Genomic DNA, 21,872 nt, shown 5'->3' on the forward strand with positions numbered 1-21,872 from the left:
GATTATCTATTCTGCTCTTGTCTGACGCCGCATACTTCTGAACCGTGCTCTGCATCATGACACAGTTTCTGTATAAAAACTGTAACATGCATCAATAAAACCAAAGGGTTGCTCATACCAAACATGCTGGAGACTCCTTAAACTCCTCAGTTAGCTGTGTTTTATGATGCTCGTGTAGTTTTACCTTCTTCTGTGCCATCTAAAGAGGAAAGTGCAGTAAACTGTACTATGAGAGCCAGCCACCAACCATAATGAGATAAACTCTAGTAACTAAACACCTCAAAGCCAAATGTACAATTTCAGGAACACACACAAGCAATACAGCCTCAAACAGAAAAAAATATACCCTCTCAGCTGCCAGCACCATTAAATCTTCAAGCCAAAGGCCGCACAGATGTAAAGATGTAGCTGGTGCCCTATAGAAGCTTTGTATCTAAAAAACAAAAGCAGAAAAAGTTGTTTTTCTCCAAAGCACACCTTTGACGTGTATTTTTTGTTTTTGCACTGATTTATCAACAGTTTGTGGTGATCTTGGGGTTAGGAAGCCCTTTGAATCCACTACAGAGGATCTGTGGCAGCATTCCCTCACAGTGGAAAATAACAGCCACGACAAGAACAACAACAACAAAATTATTTCTAGAAATCTTAAGGAGACAAGCTGCAAAGCAGATGCAAGACTTTTTTTTTTTTCAAACGAAGAATTAACAAATCTCGTGAAGAGATGTTACATCAAGGTTGAGACAGGGCTGTCAGATAAAAATAAAATTATGCCTGATACATTTGTGTTTTGATACATACTGATTTGTGAAACAAAGGAACCAACAGCTATTTGTGCCACAATGCTAATCAGTGGAGGAACGGGCAGGTATCCAGATGCAATCACTGACAATCATAGCCTGTGCCATGTGTGTTATTCTATGTATGAGTCTGTGCATGTGTGTGTTTGATTAGCCAGTATCGTGCTGATTAGTGTGAAAGTGACTGTCTGTCAGAAAACACGGAGAAAGCAACAACTACACTCTTCATCAGTGTGTTTGCAAGCTTGTGTATGTACATCCATGCTAATTTGGTGCAGACGTCTTTACTGGCTTTGTGCTTCTAATGTTGTGCTGCAGTTGCTCCAGTTTGCTGCTTGTGATTAATTAGTCTGCACAAACTGCATTTTTGTATTTTAAAAAAATATTACATAGATATGATTTAATTACCTACCATTTCTTTACCATTCTTCATGATATACATGTTTGATTTGGCCGATGTCTTACACTAGTTGCTCTTCCTGATGCAGCCCTCCCCATTTATCCAGGCTTGGGAACAAGCACTACTGGCTTGTAGTCCCAGCTTCAAGGTGAACCTGTTTAAGATTGTACACCTATACCATGTTTTCCAAGACTATATTTTAAGTAGTATTACGGTGGCCCTGAGAGGCCAAACGGACTGCAACTTAAGAAAACACCAGCAATAAGAAAAATCCTGCAAAAGCACAAAAAACACAGCAGTAATAGGAAAAAACAAGACTCAAATAGGAAAAACGACAACGGTAATAGGAAAAAAGACAACGGTAATAGGAAAAACGAAAACAGAAATAGGAAAAAAACACAAGGGAAGTGTTTCTGGGGAGACAATAACCCAACGGACCAGTTGCAGGAACCCAAAATATGGTAGGTGTGTTTTATCATGATTCATATGATTCTGATGACAGATTTTTAGGCTAATAGTTAGGATAACACACTTACCTCTAATCTTTTCTTTCTTCACAAAACCAATAGATCCTCCACTGCTTTTAAGTGTCTCCCAGCGCAGTTCTGGATATTTTGGTTCCTGCAACTGGTCCGTCGGGTTATTGTCTCCCCAGAAACACTTCCCTTGTGCTTTTGGAAATCTGTTTTTTCCTATTTCCGTTGTCGTTTTTCCTATTTGTGTTTTGTTTTTCCTATTTCTGTTGTGTTTTGTGTGCTTTTGCAGGTTTTTTCTTATAGCTGGTGTTTTCTTAGGTTGCAGTCCGTTTGGCCACCGTATAGTATTGTATATGAAAAGTGTAAAAGTAGGATGCTAATCTCCATGCAACTAGGAAAAATATGTAATTGCCTGGTGATTGTATAGAATTTGGTTAATGTGTGTAACACCCTGTGCAACATCTTTCAAATTGCAAGGTTAGGATAACAAGATGTCTTCTGAGAGACAACCTGTGTCCAAAGAATCTGACTGTAATCACTCTCATTCAAATTGGTGAAAGTTTTCAAATAATTGTTGGCTAATTTATAAATGCAGACATATTGCCAGCACATTGCAATCAATGAGTAGGTCCACACCAGTGAAATCCACTCATTTGCGATTCATATCTTGACAATAGGGGACTCAACTCAACTGGTTGCCAGCTGGTTGAATTCTGGTAGTTTTCCTATATAAAGGCAAGGTTGCTGAGCACCTGTTATTTTCCAGCAATATCACCATCCTGTAGCAACCACATCACTATTTTTGGAGGAATTTCTGTTTCAGATCTATGAATGTAAGCAGTTAATATGAATTTCTGCTTGATATACATTTCTGTATTTGTAGAGAGCAGACAGAAAAAGATTTTGGAATTTCACCAATTTCTCACGATTCATCACAAACAGATTGCATGTAATCTGGCTGTAGTCACAGCACACTGACTCGATCTTATTCCCCTTGTGTTGCTCTCTTGATGCAGCAAAGTTGCTCTGAAGATGGCAAATGACTGCGAGTGGTCTTTGAAGCAACCATCTCAATGGCAATAAGCTCACAAAGTCACTGCACACATTAGTTCATTCATAGAGGGTTATTTGTGTTTCTTTTCCCCGCACACACTGATGAATAGCTTGCCCAAGGACATGTAGACCAGAGCATGTGGACAATTAGCGGATGACCTGCTTTACCTCTTGAGCCACAGCCGCCACTTAGACACTGTAGAATACTTAGAGCAAGCCACAGTGTTGCTACTGTATTATAATGTGACATGGAAGCACTGATGTCACGTGAAACCAAAGATTCTCTGACTTGGAGGCATTTACGTCATCACTCAGTCTGTCACTGTTATTCGCATTGTTATTAATGAAAAGTGTAACTGTTACACACTGAGTGAATAATTGCAGATCGTGGAGCTGTGGTTACACTAATGACTGCATTTCATCAGACTATAATTTGAAAGGTCAACAATGAACATTCAAGCTCAGCATCAAAACAATATTTAGTTGCGTGAAACCTATCTTTAACATTCATCTTTGTTTCACTTAAGACACAAATCTATAGTTTACTACAAAGATGATTGCTCAAGTGTCACCAAACACTTTACGATTGCTTCATGGTTGGTGACATGAAAAGCAAAGATAGCTTGGAAACAGGTTCAGTAATTACAATAATGTCAATATTTATGCACAAATATGTTCATGGGAAGAACAGATTCCTTTTAGATGTTAAGCTATTATCACACCATATATGTCTTTTTTTTCTACTTCCTTCTTTGTTTCGCTGCAGATTCTGCCTGTTGCCTCACTCTTTTTGTTGTGTGACAGTTCAGAAGCCAATCGTGACAATGCTGAATCTTTAATTGTCATGGGAGGTGACCCGTTGATTTCATTGCTGTCAGCTCTGGCTCCTGTAATGTCTGCAATTGCATGGGATCAAGCACATGCAGGTTGGCAAGAAATCAGTCAAACAATAGGCTGAGATGCAGGAAGACTGGCAAACAATCAGGCTGACAACTAATAATAGTGAGGGGGAAAGCAGGTAGACCAGTAAATAAATCTACTGAAAAGATGCCACTGAACATATACCCAGTGCCTTCTTATTTTCCTCTAGTGATCAAAGTTCTGTTTATGCTGCTGCTGAACAACGTGGCAAATTAAAGCAACTGGGAAATGGGGCAAAAAATAAAGTAGAAATAAGAGCTTCTCTGTCAGAGAAGAGCAAGGAAAAGAAAATGATGGGGAACAGAAATAATGTTATTCACTGGCGCTGTTCATTAGTTTAAATTTGAGACGTGTGTATGCAATGGAATGAGCAGAAGTGATGTAGCCTTATAATTATCCAAATGGCTTTTGAAAAGCAGAAACATGAGGTGACATGAACTGTGATCCATGCTGCTCACATATGTGACACAAAGCAGCGCTTTGCTTGCTGATTTCAAAGTATAATTTTCTGTTGTTTTTTTTTTTTTTTCTTCTGGCCTTCGAGCAGTTAATAGGCTGCTTTAAAAAGACTTCTGCTGTTTTTTGGAAGTGATCTTTGCGCCTCGTGATATGAAGAAATATAGAGTGTAACAAGAGGAAATGCTGAATGTATATAGAAATTCTAACAAGTAACAATCTAAAGCTCAGTATTTACTGTTGCTTACAGAGGACTAATCGACCTCTCGTTTTCTAGATGTGTATGGCATGTTGTGTCAGGTCTTAGGGGTTAAGGACTCTCGCCTTTGCTGACTGCCAATGAAGGTGCTTCGTGACAGCACATATCTCTTAGCTCTCAGAAGCAACATCAGCTGCTTCCATAGGTTTAAAATAGGTTAGACTGCACAGAAATGAGATGTGGAGTTTTAATCAAATGTAAGCACGGTCAACTAAGTCTAATACTTTGTTATGTCATTTACAGCCTCGCGTGGAGTTCTTCTTCAAAAGCCTTTTTTGATATCATGTTTTAGTGTACTTTAAATTTTATGATCCCTGTTATTATAATTCACATCTGGTTTTGTCTACGCTTAGAGATTAGGCTACAAAAGCTGTACAAGATAATATTGTTGCTTAGTAAAGCAACATGTTCAGTTGTTGATGAGAGCTGTAAATGCTGCTACACAAACAGCTACATTAACATATTAAGAACAATGATTTCATGTCAGTCAAGGTGGCCATGATTTCTCACTGCAGCTATAAATTAATGCAAATTGGTAGATTGTGATGGTCATTTGATATGTGTATAGGTGTTATCGTACAGAGCCAGGAATCATTTGAGCAGCCATCATTAGAACAGTATATGCACTCACCGGCCAATTTGTTAGGTACATCTGTTGATCTGCTCATTAAGAAATATATAATCAGCCAATCGCATGGCAGCAACCCAATGGAATGGCATTTCAGCATGATTGTCGGTGACAGACGGGCTGGTCTGAGTATTCCGGAAACTGCTGATCTGCTGGGATTTTCCCACACACAACCATCTCTAGAGTTTGCAGGGAATGGTTCAAAAAAAGACAAAATAAAAAGTGAACTGAAGTTCTCGAAGACAAAATACCTAGTTGATGTTAGAGGACAAAGAAAATCAGAATCAGCATATTTTATTAATCCGTAGGGAAATTATGTGGTTTACAGACTAAACTATTTAACAGTACAGTATGTTAAGGAATAGCACAATATATACAAATCACCAAATAATAAATATCCAGAGTTGGTAGATGTGATTATAAATAAATATCACAAAGATTGACAGCAACATTACCGAGTAAGACAGAGTGTGTGCAATAAGGGTGTAACTATTGTAGTTTTTACAGTGTATTAGATGGAGGAGTTGTACAGGGAGATGGCCACAGGCAGGAATGATATCCTGTGTCGTTCAGTGGTGCTTTTTGGTAATCTCAGTCTCTCACTGAACGTGCTCCTTTGGCTAGCCAGCACGTTATGGAGTGGGTGGGAGGTGTTATCCAACATTGTCTTTATCTTGGACAACATTCGCTTTCTTGACTCCACCTTAAGGGAGTCCAGCTCCATCCCCACAACATTATTGGCCTTGCGGATCAGTTTATTGAATCTGTTGGCATCAGCAACCCTCAACCTGCTGCCCCAGCATGCAAGAGCATAGAGGATAGCACTGGCCACAACAGACTCAAAGAAGATCCTGAGCATTGTCCGACAGATGCTGAGGGACCTCAGCCGCCTCAGAAAATAGAGACGACTGTGGCCCTTCCTGTAAAGTGCAGTAGTGTGTTTAACCCAGTCCAGTTTATTGTCTGTGTGTACTCCAAGGTATTTATAGTTCTCCACAATGTCCATGTTGACCCCTTGGACAGGGGTCAAGGGTTTCCTGGTCTTCCTAAAATCCACAATCAATTCCTTGGTCTTTGCCACGTTGAGCTGCACATGATTCTGCTCGCATCACGTGACAAAGGAGTCAACCAAAAATGGCCAAATTCACACATGCTCTCCAATAAAACATTTCAAAAACATTGGCTGGTCTGGTGAGTGTCGAGTTCTGCTTTGACATTAGGATGGCAGGGTCAGAACCTTAGTTAAACAACAAGAAGGCATGGATCCATACATCCTTGTATCAAAAGCTCAGGCTGGAGGTGGTGGTATAATTTTGTGAGGGATATTTTCTTGGCACACTTTTAGCCCCTTAGTTCCTTAAACAATAAGATTGTTTAAATATTTTTGATGACCATGTCCATCTCTTTATGACCACAGTGTATCCATTTTCGAATGGCTGGTTTCTTAAGCATTACAGTGAGCTCTTTGTACTCAAGTGGCTTCTAGAGTCGCCAGATCTCAGTCCAATGCATTTTCGAAATGTGATGGAACAGAGGATGCCATCATATCGGTATACCAAAATCTCTGAGGAATGTTTCCAGCAGCTTGTTGACAAAGTATTAAAGTAGTTTTGAAGGCTAAACACAGTCCAAACCCACTACTAGCAAATTGCACCTGATGTCAAGTGAGTGTATTTGACAGAAAACAAGAAAAAGAATAAAAAATCTACTTGAATAGGTTCAAGAGGTTGTACCATTAGACAGTTGTCTCACCATTTTATGAGTTGTTGAGTATCAGTGTGTGTGTGTGTGTGTACCTTTTGTGGGGAAGGGAGTGCTTTCAAAATGCCATTGGTAAAGAGTTTTTGTTGTAAAACTCTGCAAAGTGGGAAGTGTCTTGTGAAATCCAAAAATTGCAACATGTACTCAGTGGTGGTGGTAATGATCAACAAACTCCCACAGACGTACTGTATTTCAGTATGGTCATTTTGTGCTGTGTGTCAGCACAAATCTTACTTATTGCTTTCCAGAGAACACAAACCATCTCACCAACTGCAGCAGTTCCTCACCAGAACTGTACACAGAATAGTATCCTGATGTAGCAGAAGCACCATAATATCATATAAATAACACTAAAAGAGTGTGGCAGATGGTGGGTGAGCTTGTCGCACAACTGGGTCAGCACATTGGAGAATGGACCAGGCTGCACAGTTTTTCCACAAGCAGAATGAGACACGGTGCGGCTGAAATAGATGACTGCAGCTGAACTTGCACAATAAAGGCTGAAGGAGTCTAAAACAAAACCGAGCAAAGTAGCACAACAGTAAAAAAGCTCAGAAAGTTTGACAGAATTATTGTCCTTATTCAGCATTGGGAAGGTGTTTTATAACGTGTCCCCCTGGTCTTTCAGTTATTTTACTCAACTGAATTAGCTGCAGTTTATCCTGCTGTTGTGACCATGACTGTGACAAGTATCCTGAGTGCATAATGGGTAGAGAGCAAATTATATGCGTCTGTGTGTGTCTTCGGGAGTCAGGGAGTGTTGCTTTTTGTTTGTTGTCTGTGTGACTGGCAGTCAGGCAGCATGAGAGTTGACAGTTAATCAGTGCGTCACTTCCTAATGGGCTTAAATGTGCACACAAATGCACACACACATGCACACACAAACACAGCAAGGAGCATAATTGCCTGTGATTGCATTTGGATATCCATCCACACTCATGCTGATTAGCGACGTGACGTTAACAGAGAAAGAACTGCAGAGCAAACAAGGGAGGTAGAGACAGAAAGAGTGAGCGAAGAAGACTTATTAGCTCGCACAGTTGTCTGCATATTGCTATTAATGAGAAATTTTAAGCAATTAAAGTGAGCCTGAATTCTATTTGCTCATGGTAAATTAACACAGTTGCCATCAGTTTTACAGCCTCAAGCTACTTCAGCACTCTATTTATAGCATTTTTCTTTTATAGACAGACAGGGAGACAACAGAAGGAAGGATTAGGTGTTTCCAGAAGCATATATTGACATGATGAAATGCACAAAGGTAAAAACAACACCAGCTACTTTTTTCAGTCTGGTAAATATAATATGGTGATGCATTAGGTAAAGATAATTTATATGGAGAGTTGTGAACAGTCTATACTGAAATAGTAAAAAAAAAAAATAAAAATACATAGGACAGGAATATAAAGTGATCTGTTGACCCTCTTACTGCTGGCACTTAGAACCGAGCTACACACCTCTAACAGGTTAAGTGACGTATCAACGCTGCTTCTGGGTCTAAACTCCTACTGTGTTCATTAGGGCTGTTGTCTTTTTAACAGGTTGGAATGCTTCATATCTTGTTTGATTTAATATAAAAAAGCCCCTAAAAATAATCAGTGGTCGATGTTTTGTCGAAGCTTCAGATCAGGTATTTTTCATAGCGAGTCATCCAAACCATGTAGAATATTAACAGAGACGAACCTCGTGCTGTGGATGAAACATGTCAGGTATTCTCTTAACTGTTTGGTCTGTTTTCAGAATCTATTTCATGCAGTGTGATTGCATTTGTCTCCATCCATCAGGGATGTTGAGATTAACTTTTATTAAGTACAAAAAAGTTAGCACTCATCCTATGTCTTTACTGTGTTAACGTGTTCATAGCTTGGTAGCTAGCCACCAGGTAGCACGCCATTATATGCCAGCTAGCCTAACTTCAATAACCCTACAAAGATTGCTGCTGATTAGTTTTTCTGTTTTCATGTTTATCCACAGTGATAGCAGACCTGTACAGTTAGTTTTTTAGAAATCCCTCAGCCAGAACATGGCATATCATCTTTAAATGGAAACTAGCAAGCTAATTTACAGCTAACATCAAACTCTGGTAAACTGTAAATCTGTTTTGTAACCAAATGCCTGGATGTAAAATTTTATTATAACACCTGGAAGATTTTGTTAACAATCAAAGAATCTGGGAAGTTTTAAACTCTCTGTGATGCGGCACTGTTGATGTTTGAGTTTGAAAACCCAAAAACAGTTTGGAACCGGAAATGGCTAATGGCGTCAGACTTAAGAGATGGAAAATTCGACTGTATACCACACTAGGGAGTGTGGTAAACGCACTAACCAGCTAAAAAAAAAAAATGATAGCGCAATAGCTTGCCAGTCTCATTGTTTTGTGTAGTCACCATGGGCATTTTGTTGAAATGATTATGCAATTAAAAAGAAAAAAAATACGAGGTTACCGTTCCCTTCTCAACTCCTACAATCAGGTTGGCAAGTTTGTTTCTGTAGCCAACAGGTAAGTATATTTAAAATAAATATTATACTATGTGTTCCTCTTTTGTTTTTATTGGTAAACTATTTCTCTTTTTTAGGGCGCCTAGATAATAAACTATTCTTCCTGCACAGTCTTTATGATTTTCAGTTTTCTCAAAGGTCAGCATGTCACAGCTTTCTTCCAGCTTTGCTAGTGTAGCTGGCATTGTTTTCACTTTGTCTGTCTCTGCCTACCGTGTGTGTGTGTGTGTGTGTGTGTGTGTGTGTGTGGTCTTGCAGTCACCTATGTAGCTACAACAACACACTAAAGCAATATCGAGTTGCTGTCTGCTTTCTGAACCCTGTACAGAAAAAATACTAAGGAAACTATTGATTGGCTAGCCATAGCCTGTTTGTGACTGGCTAGTGTGCTAACAGTTAACTTCCCAAACATTATTTGTCCTCAATTGCAGCCCTCGCTACAAGGCTTCAATCTGCCTCGGGAAGCAACTTCAACACAAGAACTATTCACCTGAAGTTCAGTGACACAGCTACGTGCAAGCACTGTGTGCAATTTTCCCAGTATTGGCAGAATTGTGATTTGTTTTTTTAAGGCAGCATTTCACTATGTCAGTCGTCAAAATACTGTTGACAGGTACATCAACAATTACTCTTGCAGGCAATCAAGCTCCCATATTCACCCAAATTAAAATGGCAAGCAGGTCCTTGTCGGTTTTACTTGAATGTGAGAGGCATACATCGGAATGTATCATCATGGCTGATTTACAGCAAATTATTATTAATAAGCAGATTCTGCACATGGCATCTTTATCAAAAGATAAACAGTTTTCAACACAGTCCCTCTCAGTCGATCACATGAAAAGACTGAAGATGTCGCGCTCTTTTTGCATGCAGATGGGAAGAGAGGAGGAGACTGAATGGCTGAGACGGAGGGAGGGTAGAGAGGAAATAGGAGAAAATGGAAGCGGGAGACAGATGAGAGCGGGATGGAGAGTAGGAAGGGAAACAGCAAAGATGAGGAGATGACGGCGAGAGAGCAGAGAGGGAATGACAGGCTTAATGCGTCTGCATGAGTGACAGCCATGTATGGGTATTGACAGTGTGATTAGGGAGCAGAGAAGATGGGACTTAAATGGCTTGTTAACTGGGGCCCTAAATACTGCCAGCACAATGGAAACGAAGAGGGAAATGGAAATGGAGAAAGAGAGGGAGGCAATGCTGCAGTGCAAGTTAACACTTTGCAAAGACTGGCTCAAAGCTCAGATCAAACAGATTAAAAGAAACTAGCTTATAGTTCAAAATGTGCTGTTTGGAGGTCTGAGTCCCAGAAAAGAGTTCACATTAACTTATGTCTGTTTTATTACAGAGCTGCTTTTAACTATTTGTTTTCTACCAGTACTATACCCAATCACTGCCAAAACTCAATTGATTTCTTGGTTTCTAAAGCTCAAAAACAACCAAGGCAAGCCAATACCAAATGAAGTCAATAAACCTTATCACGTTAGTATGATACAGTGGTGTCCTGGGAAACCTTAGATTCTAGTATTCGATATTTATTTTTATTACAACCAAAACAGTGTGTTAGATTGAGCGCTCACCCACTGCACCAGCACATCCTGGCAACACAGTGCAGTCTCACCCCAAAAACTGCTCAGGAACAGCTTAAGAAAGGTAAATATATTGAGACGTCCGATAATCTTCCAAGATCTCATTCAGATCTAGATCTAGCACAGGTCTGTACCCAAAACTAAGGAGACTCAAAGGATCCATTGCCAGGTGACACTACAGGACATCCATAAAGTTCCTGTGTCCAAGCACCAGTGAATCAGTCCAGTTGTTTTGATGGTACAACATAGACCTAAGAAATATTAGGCAAGCAGACCATAGCGAGTGGAGACTACTCCACTTGGCCCTTCCCAAATGTACCAACAACTGTCAGCAGCCAAGTCTAAACTCTCAGATATGAAAATTTCTACCAACAGTAAGCAGTAAGCCTACTGCACAACAATAAAGGATTACAGAAAATGCTGACTGGCCTAAAACAAGAAGCACAAATGTGGAAAAATCCAAATATTTCTGGACTAAACACATCAAAACCGCTAGCGTGTTCTTCTAATCGTTTGTTGACAGTGGAAGCATGAGGATAATTCTGCTTTGGCCAAGACATTGTGTTCCTTAATTTTTTTACTAATTTTCAGTAATTGTTGGCCAACAGTGAACAAAAAACACACAAGACTGGCAAATTTTCGTTTTCTTCGCTTACATTTTTTGTATTGATCACAGGATTAATGTGATTATGGATTAATAAAGTTTTTGGCAGTTTGGGGGGATTTTTTTAGCTGCATCTCAAACTTGTTTCTGGCAATATGGAGATTTTCTCAGCACTCCCGACCAGTCTTTGGCAGTGCTGTGGCTGTGCTCCATGCTAATAGGAAGTGGCTTCATGCCCGTTTTGGCACCATGTCGCATATAGACAGAGCAGTGGACACTTTCTCAACTCCAAATTCTTGCTGCAGGACATTTTCTGGCAGAGAGAATTAACCGTCCAAGCCAGACATACACACGCATGGGCACACAGACCGACAACCACATACACACAGAGTTACATGAGTACATAAAATGTGCGAGCAGAAAGGACAAATGAGACACAGACTTAGTGGTGGGTGGGTGGTTTAGGTGTGAACATGGAAATGACTGGCGTATGGGCAAGAATAACCAGCCAGCATGTCCCTCTGTTTTCTTTCTCTCATTTCTATGAATAAAAGATGGACAAGACGACTTTATGCCCATGCAGATTGATTCAGTGAAATTACATATGAGAGATGATGTTCCTAATTTAGACCTTTTAGTTCCTTCAGTGAGTCTGAGTCACATAGTGATAAACTTTAACCATCCCCTTCCATCACAGCCTCTCATCCATTTTCTGCATACGCTCTCAGTCTCACTGATGCCTTCATTTTATTCTTCTTCTTGCTAAGGCTGTTAATTCATTTTGTTACTTTATAGATGTGACCCTTTCACTGTTACACTTACTCTAATATATTTGCTGTGTTTCAGTTCACCATTGATCTGTATTTTCTGCTCTAAATGTCAAAGCTATTTTTAGCTCAGACACTCTCTCGTGGCCAGTGGTTCAAATAAAGGGATATTTTAACTAAACCAAGTGTGAGGAAAAGGCACTCCAGGCTGGAGCTCACCTTTTAAAGTTTACGTAAGCTACCATCATTATCGTAAAAGATAAATGGACATGTTGTAGCAGGTTAAATCTAAATAACAGGAGAATTATACTGTAGGGAAGCTTCTATAGTTTCCTGTCTTTACACATTAAAGTGAGCCAGAATCTGTAAGACTTGCTAATGTCATTATGAACAGTGTGCCAAGGCAATTTATTACAGGGGCAACAATCAGTCACTGGGTTTACAACACTTTCAGTTGGGCTTTGTTGATGTTCATCAACTCAAATCAAAATGGCATAGCCTTTTAATTGAAACATTCCTTATCTTCAACAGTTTACCACTTTGTGACTCAGACTGCAACTTAACATTTATTTCTGGTTGTTCATTAATGTTCATTTTAATTAAGTGCAGAGAGCCATACAAGCCTCATTCACATGCTGTTTTAGTTTTAAAGGCCAGTCAGGTACTGGCATAACACTTTACCCCAGACATACCCACAGAGATACATCAAAGCTAGTTCTTTTTCACTAATGAGGCAAATGTATACAATTAAGTACATCGGTTTTTGTTTTTAACTCCCTCTGATAGCGTGTGTCCTGCATTGGTTCCTGCAAAATTGATGTTCTTTATATACAACTGCAATACACAAGATAATAAATATAAAATAAAAGTAGTATCCAGATAGATATTGCAGCCATGCACTGGCAAATCTCTAATTATTTGTTCATCCTGAGTAGTGAAACAAACCCCAGCAAAAGTTTACCCTAAAATGAATAATGGTTTAAGTTGCAGAGGTGTAACTTTGTTGCCCAAATGGGATGTGAATGCACATCAAGTGAGCGTGGTATGTTTGTTCTACGAGTAGTAACCCTTAACCCAGCCATGAGATTTGTGTCCCAAAATGGAAGTATAAGTTCATAAAATGTGACTGGAAACAGAGTTTTGTCCCAACACACAAGCAAACACACACACACAGAGAACTCCTCCTCCTGCCAGAAATCACATCTTTTGTACAGACTAGTCCGTTGTGTGCTGGCTCTTCCAAACCATTTTTGCATTTTTGCTTCATTGAAAGCTAATGAAGTGGTTTAAACATGATCTTTCACGCTTTGATGCCTCCTCTTAGATGCACAGGCCAGACAAAATATGAAGCTCATTACACACGACAAATACCTTTTACCATATTCATATGTCGTCAAAGGATGCATTATTTTTGTGTGGGAGACTTCAATCAGTTCTGTTGTGAGAAAATTATGCACGTGAGGAGTTTCTGCATGCAGTGAACACAACATGCTTTTTACATAGATTACACTCAGTGACTGTACTTTGATATATATTTCATTTGGCAAGTGAATGTTAGAAATTTCGTGTTAGTCTCAGTTACACTGAGCTCACAGCACAGTGTGAAATTGAAAGATTCTGCTCAACAGATATCAACCAAAGATCCTCTGTGTGTAACACAAAGGCTCGCTTTAATCACAATCTGTGTATGTTTCTGTGTATGATGCTTGACCAAACAGTTAGCTCAACAGATGGTAGAAGCTACCGCTTGAACACTTTTGGACAGATCGTCATCATTTTCAGAATTTTATGGGATTTCATCTGAAATTAAGCATCTGGTCTAACTGGATTTCTGAGTTCAGGGCTGTATTATGAGCTGTTAAAAAATAAGGCCTCTGCACTTATAAATGATCCTGACCAGCTGTGGAAAAGCAACATAAATAAAACCATGTTTTAATCACAGGTTGTTTATAGTGTTCAGAAAAAAACAGTTTTTACTCCTCGAATACTTAAGGAGATACGGTAGAATTTTAAGGTGTGATCAAATTTTAAAATACTTCAACTTAAACAAAAAATGCTGAGGATAAACACAGACAGCTTTAAAAATACTTATTGTCATCTCCTAAAACAATGCACAAAAAATGCACCATTAAAAATGTTACATTTTTTACATGTTCACCTTGTCACTTATATTTTTTCTGTGAAGACATTTACTGTCACAACAACTGAAACACTTGTTTTTATCCCTCTCTAAACTATTCAGCTTTTATATTTGTTCTATATAAAGTTAATAATAATTTGTTACAGTTAATTGTTTCTGGTCTCTTCTTCACAATAAAATTCAAACCAGTTCAACCATTTTATTAAACAGATATTAAAGCAGGAACTATTCATTTTTCATTAGCAGTGACTTAATAGAGCTCTCACATAGAAGGAGATTGATAGACATTATTAGGCTAATGAGGCTAGATTGCACTGAACTACATTTATACACAAATCCCTGCTTGGGCAGACAATCTGCATTCCAATCAGCATTGGAGTCATGGACTCTACCACTACGAATCTACTAATATATAATCAATGAATGTAATTATATTTAATGGCAATCCATTTATCCATCCATTGGATGGAGCCAATGCCACATGTCACGGAGCAAAAGGCAGGGCACAGGACAAAAGGCGAGGCACTCGGACAGGTCGCCATTTTAGCACAGGCCCAACACAGACAGACGACCATTCCTGCCTTTAATGCATTCAAACCCAAGACCCTCTGCAGCTCCAGCCTCCCCGCAACCCTTAAATGGATAAGTAGAACAAGATGGATGGATGGATGGACATTAAATATAATTACATTCAGTCATAATATATAGAACTGTGAGGCAACAGTGCAAACCTCGGCTACCATGCTGCCTATTCATTTAATTGCAGTTTTAGAAAAAAAAAATGTATTTGAGTTCAAGAAAAAAATCTGGAGGGTTTAAACTTTAAACATATTTTGGGTATAAAAAATGTAAATGAATTCAAAGTTGAGAGCACACCAGAAAGCTAAGGCTCCTATGTTCTCGATTTGTTACTACAACAGTGAAACACTGAAGGTATACATAATACATATTTCAGCATTACCCAGTTATGTATCACATAACTTTTCTGCACACCATTAAAAATGCGCCTCTTGCAATGCAGGACTGTGATGGATAAGATCGGTTATGATATGACATTTTTAACGCAGACGTTTGGGAGCCCTTTTCCAAAGAGGAAGGAAAGAGCAAGTGAGAAGGTAGAAGAGATATAACAGGCGATGAGGGAAAATTTGTGTGTGTGTGTGTGTGTGTGTGTGTGTGTGTGTGTGTGTGTGTGTGTGTGTGTGTGTGTGTGTGTGTGTGAGAGAGAGATTCAGGTAAAGCGCTGAAAGAAAGATACTGGAGAAGGGAAATGAAAAAGACAAACAGTCAGAGGGAAAAAGAAAAAGTTATATAAAAGTGCTTTAAAGAGCTTATCGCTCATATGATAATCATCATTCAATTTGATTGGTTGGCAGATAGAAGGTCAAGAAGGCAGCTCCTCATAATTGTGCCTCCCAGCTCGGCTTGGCTGAGTCGTTTCAGGTAGTGGGTATCGTGCGCATCTATGTGTGTTTGTGTCGTCCCATACTTCTGTCTTTGTGAGGACCGATTTAAATTTTAGACCTTGAGAATAAGAACATTGTTAGAAACTAAGAACATTTGGGCTTTTTTCAGATTTCAGCACTATGCTTTAATTTTAAGGTTAAGGTAAGAATTCGGTTGAGGTTAAGGTAAGGTCAACGTTAGACAAAGGCTTCATGGAGATAGAGATGCAGACATAGTTCTGTGTGTACGGTAGACAGAAAGATGGACATTGCAAGGCAATTAGAGAGATCAGATTATGGCCAGGTCCATATTAAGTTGTAGTTGACCTTACCCTGGATGAAATAAACTGCGTTTGTACATCAGGGAAAATACATTCTCTTATTGTTTAAACATGTACAGAACAAAATGAAATTTTGTATATGATGGTTGAGATCTATTTTTAGGTAAATCTCTTCATCAGTTTGGACTAAAAAGATAAAAGTGCATGATTCTTTTTTGGAAAGAAGACAGAAAAGGTAGAAGAAAGACGAGCAGAAAATGACCGCAGGCCTCTGCATTACCCTTATGCAGAGGCTTGCTCAACCCAGTGAGTTAAACCAGCACCCTGAGTACATGTATTTTAAGCTCCTCACTATTAATAAAATGCAATGAATGAATGATATAGGCAAGGCACAGTTACTATAAGGAAACAAGTTAACTGCAAACGTTGTCTGGAAATACATGGAGCTTTATGTCTGTACTGAATTTTGTCCTTCTGTGGGTCAGTTTCCTGAATAAGAAGTCTGTTTTTTCATTCTTTAAAGGTCAAATTAGTATGCAGAGAAAAGGTACCATGTGTTACTGAGAACATTAAGGTCAGTTTCTCCAACTTTTTGTCGTCTGTGAAGTCCAGCTGTCCCTTTCTCTTACAGTGATTTCTAATTTGTCTCAAAAAAAACTGCAAAGATACTAGTTGGTCCTGAAGGAACATGCAGTTCCCTTGCCTTATTTGCTAAATTGAGTGATGAATTGCAGTTAATAAGCTTTCCAATTGTAGCTGTGACTGTATGACAGGACAAATTTCTAGCAAAAACAACTGTTGCTTATCTCTTGGCAGAATCAGACTTCTCAAAGTGTCAGTTTTCATCTTTAGTTTAACAGATGTTTGGTGGGAGCTTTTGCACACTAGAGCTGAAAATACTTGAAACTGCAAAGTTCAATCTGTTCAATAAAACATCAACTTTAATGAAAAATAAACAACAGACAAAATGGAAATATAAGATACTACTTTGAGTAATTAGAAACTAAGAAGCTGACAGAATGTAGGAACAGGACCAGTTTATTTTTATGTGGGAAAGCGTCTGACTGTTACTAAGGCTTGATGCTGTTCTCAAATCTCCAACAACTCAATTTATTTTAGAGGACTTGGAAAAGAAAATGGCACTGTGTGTGTGTGTGTGTGTGTGTGTGTGTGTGTGTGTGTGTGTGTGTGTGTGTGTGTGTGTGTGTGTGTGTGTGTGTGTGTGTGTGTGTGTGTTTGGCTGAGGGAAAAAGAGACGCAGGTGGTGGGTTACAGGCATGGGAAGTCTTTGGAGGCTCTGTGAAAACCACCAGGGACTGAGAGAAGAACATTTTTACCTCTGTTCTTTCAATTTTTCTATCTTGTCATTGGGCTCTCTGCTTTTTTTTTTCCAGTTTCATATTCACTCTTGTGTGTGTGTGTGTGTGTGTGTGTGTGTGTGTGTGTGTGTGTGTGTGTGTGTGTGTGTGTGTGTGTGCATTCCTCAGTCTCCCACTCCATACAAGTTGTGTGTATTTATCCCCATCTAGTGGTAAAGCCTATGAAAAGCACCTTTCAATCATCTTGATGTCTGCAAAACAAATGTGTTAAAATCATTTAATTAATGCGACACATAGTCAATTTTGGCCTTATGTGAGAAAACAAAATTGCAAGAATTTTTTTTAAACTGCAAAAATCACGAAGTACACATCTAAGATACTTCATACACCATCCATGTTGAGCAACCTGACAATGAAGAAATTAATTCAGCTGCAATACCATTGTATCATGGCTCTACTGTCATTGCAGACTGGCACACTACCGACATGTCAGAGAAATGTGTCAACACATACCACACCCTGCCAGCATAACATGGAAAACATTGGGTAATGTCTTTGACAGTAAGAAAGCTGTAAATTTGATGATTCAGATCTCTGGCTTGAATGAAATTAAAAGGTCAGAGAGCCACTTTCATTGTCTGATTAGTTCTTTCTAACTTAGTCTCCAGCTGCAAAATGCAAAAGTCCAAATGAACTCTTTGGGCCATGTCACCCCAATCCAATTATTGAGTTATTATCATAGAAACTGATATTTTTGTTATTACTTCAAATGAGAAAACATATTGATAACATTAAGGAAAACCTCATTTGCACTGACTGTGTGTCTAAAGTAAGAGCTTATTTGGCAGCCTCTACCATTATATTTATGTGTGGATTAATCATTTTTATGTCAAGGTATAGCTACGCCATTTGCTTTCTCACTGGGAGTAAAATTACAATGAAAATACAACTAATGCTTGTTGAGAGACTGAAAATGAGAAATTCTATTAGTACTTTTTTATTCCTGATTTGCACAAATGCACACAGTTTTTTATTGTTATTATTTTATACAAATGATATTAAATTCTAAAAAAATATATATATATACATCAAACTGAATAATTTGTGATTATCATTTTTATTATGTTATCTTTTGTTTTGTTTTTAGCCATAGTTTTCAACATGTGTGCTGGTGGATGCAGAAAAATCAGAAAAAATAGAGAAAGGGGTGGTCAGGGGAAAACTCTAGTGCTTTAACATGGTAACTTGGTGGAGGTAGTACCAGCAGCAATTCAAGAAAGGAATGATTCAAATCACCTTACTTGGTTCTGTTCATGTCAGCTAAAAATTCCAAGCAGTTTAAGGTGTAGGCTTCCAGCAAATTGCTAGTAAAGCAGGAAGGAAAATGTGCAAAAGTCCTGTAGGTATATTTAGTAGCTGAAGCTAACTCTGCATGTGATAATCATTACAATAACATTACAATGTGTGTTTTTATACTGAACACACAGTATAATAATATACTGCTTGTGTTATTACAGGATGATAGGACATTCCTGTGTAAACAACTTTATCCATGTTTATCTTGGAGGAACACAAAAAAATTTAATATTTCCAACAAGGTCAAATAGTTATCTCTGGATCATGATTGCCCATTCATCATTCAACACAGCTACTGTATTATATATTATGTTTTTAAGCAGAAATTGTGTTATAATCTATAGTACAAACTAAAAATGTAGGATTGAGAATAAATATCATAACATTTCTATGAAGAAATGTTATTATTGTGAGTATAAATTAAACTGGAAGTATTTTTTTAAACGTCAAATGGCTGAGAACAATGATTCTATAGTGTATTGGTTTACACAAGCAAAAGTAAAGGTTTATTTCTGGGAGAAGACACAATTCCCTCAGGTGTTGAGTCAGGAATGGCATCTGGCGTAAAACCTGCCAAACATGAGGAGCTACCCACATTGTGTAGATGTATCAGGTGTGCTGTGCTGTTGTCCTGTATCATTGCAGCAGGGTAGTTTAGTGACAGTAAGCTGATGATTTATCAGTCTTGTTATTGGAAAAATTATTTATTAGGTTATCTGGATATAATATAGACAGCTAAATTTTTAAAAAAATATCTAACGCACTGCAAAAAAAAAGAACAATGATACTGAATTCTTTGCTCCTTTCATTAAATCTGCCTCCCTTTCCTCTCTTCCAAACTTCCCTTTCTTCCACTACTCCACCCTTGTTTTCTCTTGTCTTTCTCTCAGTTCTTCCGCTTTGTCCTTCTTCCTCTTTATGCCTCTGGTGTTCTCATTTCCCCATGTCTCCTGCTCTCCCATTCTCTCATTTGTTTCCTCCCTCCACCTCGTCTCTCTCTGCCGAGGGCAAACCGGCTGTGATGCTGTTTTAGATCCACTGGTGTGTTGGAGCAAAACACACTCCTTTGTTCCAAGTGTGTGTGTGTGTGTGTGTGTGTGTGTGTGTGTGTGTGTGTGTGTGTGTGTGTGTGTGTGTGTGTGTGTGTGTGTTTACCCAAACACCTGATACTTTTTCTGTGTGTGTGTGTGTGTGTGTTAACTGATTGCCCCGGGACTGTCTTAATGCTTTCAATTCACTCAGTTGTGTATGGGTGTGTCAGGTGCAAGCCTATGGGTTTTTATTAAGGGACATAAATGTCTGCCTCCCATAGATGTACGTATGTATATATGTCTGTCTGTCTCTCTGTCCTTATGTTAACTGTAAAACTACAAATCTGTTTCTGTACCTCTTTATCTAGCTGTTCCCTAGAACAAAACAATAGGCCTATCCACTTTTTTACAAGCCTTCTCAACTCCATTAGTTTCACCATTTCAGCTGCATGGACAGCAATTCTCTTTGTCAGGAAGTCCAGACTGAAATATCTCTGCTTGCCCATAATTTTGTGCAGACCTTTGTGGTGCCCAGAGGACAAAGGTTAGTGCCATGACTTGATGAAGTGAGATGTTATTTTTGTACAGACATTTTGCAGATGGTATGTTCTAATAAACTTTATGATTCACTGGCATTTCTTCCATAAAAAATCTTAAATAGAATGTTGTCATGCCATTTTAAAGATTAAAATTTGTCACTGTAGAAAGACACAACGAACTTTTGTTTGGTGATTCAAACAAACACCAGTCAACAGCAAGGGATACAAGTGGCTTTTTAACAAAGACACACACACACACACAGATAGATAGATAGATAGATAGATAGATAGATAGATAGATAGATAGATAGATAGATAGATAGATAGATAGATAGATAGATAGATTTGGACATTAAATGAATATAGTGAATCTGCCAAACATACAATTCTTAAGAGTCAAACATACAATTCTTAAAGCATTAAACATTTGGGGAAGGTCTGGCAGGATTTCTGCAGATTGCTTCTGCAACCCCCTTTTATGGTCTTGAACAGTAGATCGTTAACCACACTTTTAGACAATGGTCTATTTACAACTTTGTGCCAGCAGTTTTTGGGAAGGGCCATTTTCCTGTCCCAGCAAAACAATGCACTTGTGCCGTAAATACGGAGTTTCCCTGCTGGGTGTGGAAAATGTGGCTGGCATGCAAGGAGCTCTGAGTTTAACTCCCTGCAACACCTTTGAGATCCAGTGAACTCACCAACCTTGCTAAAGTGATTGAACTACCAAGTGAGTAAAGGTCCCATTTACATGTGGAAAGTATCTTTTATGATTCTACTTTTTCACTACACAGTAATATCACTATTGTTATCATCATTGTTATTAGTAGTAGTATCTTAACTAAGTTACAAAGTGTTTGACAGAAAGAAATGTATAATAAGGCTTAATACAAAACTATACCCTTGTTACAGGTTAGTCTGCTTCATTGTTGTTAATCACACATGTGTACATGAAATGGCACATCCTATAGGTAGCCTATGCTTATTTCAGTTAATTGGCATTTGTTCAAAAACTATTGACTCATACATTTTATATAATGTAATCAGTGCAGCTACAGGTCCGTTCTAGTTTTGGTGTGTGGGTTATGTAGTTTTTCACCATGGGGACTCATTCAGTTTGAAGATGCTGCCTTTCAGGGCTTCTGGAAATCTTGATGTTCACATTTCATCCAATAGAAATTGTCGAAACTGTGTGATACCAATTAAATCAATCATAGATGTATATAAATGCCTTAAGAACATCAACAATTAGGGCTTCATTTTGCTTTAAAAAAATCATTTCACTGATATTCACTTCATGAAAGATTTTAAGCCCTATTTTTCTTACTGGTCTCAACTAAACAATATTACATGTGCATGAAATCTTTTTTTCTTATTCCAATAACTATTACAACCTGAAAAACAATAGTACATTCGTAATAACATTCAATAAAACAATGGTATTAATGATTGGATCAACATTCAGCATTTCAGCATAAACATAGTCAGTTAGCAATATGATTACTGGATTAACTCCAGCAATCTCTCCCAGATCAGTGTACTGGACAATTAGCAAAA

The sequence above is a fragment of the Pelmatolapia mariae genome, linkage group LG12 (genome assembly GCF_036321145.2).
Source record: "Pelmatolapia mariae isolate MD_Pm_ZW linkage group LG12, Pm_UMD_F_2, whole genome shotgun sequence".
Lineage (NCBI taxonomy): Eukaryota > Metazoa > Chordata > Actinopteri > Cichliformes > Cichlidae > Pelmatolapia > Pelmatolapia mariae.